The sequence below is a fragment of the Desarmillaria tabescens genome (genome assembly GCF_030435595.1).
Source record: "Desarmillaria tabescens strain CCBAS 213 chromosome Unknown EV420scaffold_261, whole genome shotgun sequence".
NCBI lineage: Eukaryota > Fungi > Basidiomycota > Agaricomycetes > Agaricales > Physalacriaceae > Desarmillaria > Desarmillaria tabescens.
Window position 1 is genome coordinate 12,529 of NW_026848560.1, and position 4,176 is coordinate 16,704.

A 4,176-nucleotide genomic window follows, 5' to 3' on the forward strand; every position below is an offset into this window, starting at 1 on the left:
TCATTAAAGGTCTGAAAATCCCTCCGTGTACGTACAGTAGCTACTGGGGCTGGCTACGAGCAAGCGCTGCCACGTCTCTGTACATAGATTACGGGTTGTGGTTCCGAAATATAGATTTTGTTTTTTTTTAAACAAAAAACCTCTCTGTAGCCTGATCTTGGTCCTATCTACGTGCAACGCTCAAAGGTGATCAGACCATGCACCTTACTGGGTAGGTGTTGTATTGAAAAAGTTGTATCAGAAATTGCTAGGGCCTTGACGTGTCAATGTATACAGCCATCCTTTCAGGGAGAGATGCCGCCATGACCAAATGTATAAAGATGGTGCTACAAGAAGGATAGGTGGATGAGATGACCGTCTTTAGCATCGGGCCAGCTGCTGCCTGCATGAAACCACCTGCAGTCTGTAAGCAGGTATGGGTATGACCAGTATCATCAACTCAGAAATGAGATTAGCCATTTGCAGGCCACGCACCTGAACGTATCACATATGCAAACACTGTTGAACGCGTGCACGCAAGTGTCGAACGTAGAGTTCTCATGGCCCAAATAATTTGGCTATCCTCCGGGTGATAAAGGAAAAATCTGGGACCGGCACGAAACTGCTGCTACAGGGATTGAGATTAGATGTAAACCATAATTCAACCGGTATTATTGAAGGAGAACATGGTGCTGTTACTGTGAACATTTGCAAAGAGCCTAGCTCCGAACCTTGATGACAAAATCCAAGTTTTCAAACAAGTAGCCATGTCCAGTAAAGTAAAGGAGCTATTAAATAAATCTGGTACAATATGACATCAATGCATTCTTGGATGGTACCAAACCTAGTCACCCATTACTAGACCAGTTCTACTTCCTCAGAAAGAGCTTCTCTAGTGTGGTGCTGCCTGACCCAATGCAATAGAGGGGGCAGTACTTTCACTTTTGACCAAGCACTTTTTATCTGTTCATTGTCTTCCTGAACAGGTCGCATGTCGTGAGTCATGCCAGAGCTATGCACACCTGTTGCAAGTTTTATACAATTTTGTTCAATGTCAGCTTTGAGATTTGCAATGTGCCAGGTAATCCACTCTTTGGGATAGCCGAAAAGCTGTTGAAGATGGTGTTCTTCCTCCTGAAGACTCTGCAAGCATTGGGGCCAAACAGGGTCATTACAACGCAGGAGTGTGAGTTGATGAAGTGCAGTGATGTTATTGTTAACAATTAGAACAGTGCAAGCTGTGTGAAGGGACCCATGCTCATGGAGGTAGTCCAGAGATCTCTGCTGTATCAGAGGATCCAATTCCCCAGATGACAGCCTGGCGACAAAGGTGCCTATGATGGTTGATAGGTCCCAATCAGAGGAGCGGGAGATGGAGAAGGAGCCAAAGAGTTGCTTGTCAACAAAATGAGCAAAGGCCACATTCATGGTGAAGGAATGCTCAAATAGATGGATGACAAGTTCAGCTGCTTCTCCGATGGAAAAACGGCCCATCTCAGGGCCCGATAACTATGCATCATCCTGAAAAGCAATGGACACAAATTTGGTGGTCAACTCAGCAGAAAAGTTATATTCAGGGTGAGGGTATGTGCAGTTGAGAACCCGAAAGAAGATGATCAAGGTGAGGCACTGATCTTTAATGCATATTGAATCGTTGCCAACACGGTACTCCTCTGATGAAACTAACATGTAGAGCAGCCTTAGTACAATAGAGCGATTGTTGTCAAGGGGAACGGGAGACATGCTGCCTTTGGGTTGATTGATTATATCACTTTCGACACCCATGTAAGCCATAATTCCCAGTAGGACAGCTCTGAAAAATGTTTCCGGAGAGGAATCAAGTGCATTCATCCTGTGTATCGAAGAGGAACCTGCCATGCTGAAGAGAAGTTGAACTCGGGAATCATCAGGATCAGGGAGCTGTGACGTGGAATCATGATAGAATACACTATCCTGGTCCTCAAAATCGTCACAGCCTTTGAGCAAGATATTGCCAATGGACATGAAGAGGGATTCGGAGATGGCTTCGAAAAGAGTCTGCGGATGATCACCTGTGGGTGTCATCAATATTGGTAATCCTGCATTTGGAAAGAAATGGGGAGGACATTTGAAATTGGCATGCCAGTAGATTGTCGGAAGTGTATGGAACAGAAGTTCGTACACTTCACGGTCAAAGGGTAGGATCTTGGAAAGAAGATGACCCCACACTAGGGGTTGCAGGCATAGGCTCTGATGGTATGGCGGGGTTCGTAGATTAGCTACAATGAGGTCTCAGACATTTTGGGAGTTCTCAAAGTCATCAACAGCGAAAAGCTCTGCACAAAGATCTGGCACCAATTGGTCCTTCTGGTGACTAGACATTTCAATAAAGAAACTATGACACTGAAAGCGAAGGTGTGCACGGATACAGCGGTCCAGTTTGTTTGTGTCAACAGCAGCATCACTTCGTTCGGCATCATCCAGAAGTTCTCTAAGTGTATAGGCGCAGACCCTCGGAAGCCCTTCTGTATAACGTTGTACGGAGGCGACAGATCGTATCGGTAAAGCGCTGGTTGATTCTACAACAATCCTCTGAACACTAGGGTTCGATGACATGGAGAACAGCCAGGACAAGGCCCGCGCATCTGTTTCATCAGCATTCAGCTTAACAGCTTCACGCTCTGCTTCTCGAAGTGTACGAATTGGAGCCTTATTGGGAACTGGTGAGGTCCCACACCAGTGTCTGGAAATCGGAGCGATGACTGAAGTCAAGATGCTGTTATGGGCAATGTGGGAATACAGAGGGAAAATGTATTGTGACAACGGCGTCTTGTATGGGCACGAGGGGTATATGATGGGAAGGAAGTTGGTGACGAGATATACAGCAAACGATATGAATGTGATAGCCCCAATGACAGATGCAATCGACACTTGTAGCGGGGCTAGAAAAACAACTAGACCCATTAGAAAGACGAAAAGCGACGCGCTCATCAGGACCGGTAGTAGTCCAATAATGACACCCACCCCCCACTGCTCTAGTCCCATGTATCGGAATTGACGGACACGGCATCTATCTCGAGGCGTGCCCGATGGAACTGCCATGTATTGATGGATCCATTGTTTGGTCAGGACAGCGAAGAGTGCGGTAGTCAGACTGAATGAGAGACTGGTGAACCACAGTCCGTTGACCAACGAATCGGAAATTGTAGGACGAAAGTTTGAGAATGGAGTGAGGTCTGAACGAGGAACGTCGTTCACGAGGGAACCATTGGCGGCTGCACGCTGGACGTCGATGAGCTCAAACAGCAGCGATGCGGTGACTTGACCATAGTCGACTTGAAGGTTCTGCGACGTCTGTGCGACAAACGTGGTGACCACGGCAGAGAAAAGACCAGCCTATCCATTCATCAACAAGACAAATTAGATCTATTAGTATTTTACTCACAAAAACAAGCAAAACATCCAATCCGTCCCTCCATCCTTCCGCCATCTCAGTGTCAAATCTAGCACATTCTTCGAGGTATGTCATCCATACCCGGGCAAGTGGACCCAGCTCCTCGTACTGCTTGTCTGCGGGAAATCTTTGCTCATAATCGAATGTGTTATTCTCTTTACTCTCAATGAGACAATGGAGAGGACTACGATAAATCAACACACCTCCAGTTTGTGGTACACGTTGCTGCATGCCAAATACACTGCGAAGTAACTTGGGCCATCGGGGCAAGGAAAAAGCTGGCGAATTCTCATCCAGGGCCAGAGGTTGAGAATCAGTGGCAGCATCATCCGGTGCCTCTGCGTTGCCTTGAGTTTCATCGGGCGGTCTGTGCGAGTTTTCATCATTGGCATCCTGTGCTGCATGGATCGAAGGCATAGCTGTTGTACGTTGAGTGATCGAAATGAAACAAAGAAAAAGTAAATTACACGCACATTTAACTGAATCTTCTTGCGTTTTCGTGCCCATCAGTCCTCCACTAGCTTTTCTTCCTCTGCGAGATGAGGAGTCGGTCGAATTCTCGACCTCAGGACGCTTGTCATTGTTGAATTGGGTTTCCCCTTCGGCAGGTTTCTTCTTAATTGAATTTTCGGATACGTCAGAGGAAGACATGTTCAGAGAAGATGGTGTTACGAGGCAAGCCTTGCAATAGGCGCCGGTACCGCATCTTGAAGGCTGTTGAAGGAAGCTTCGGACAAGTCGGTCCGGAGTTCTGCTGTTTTCTT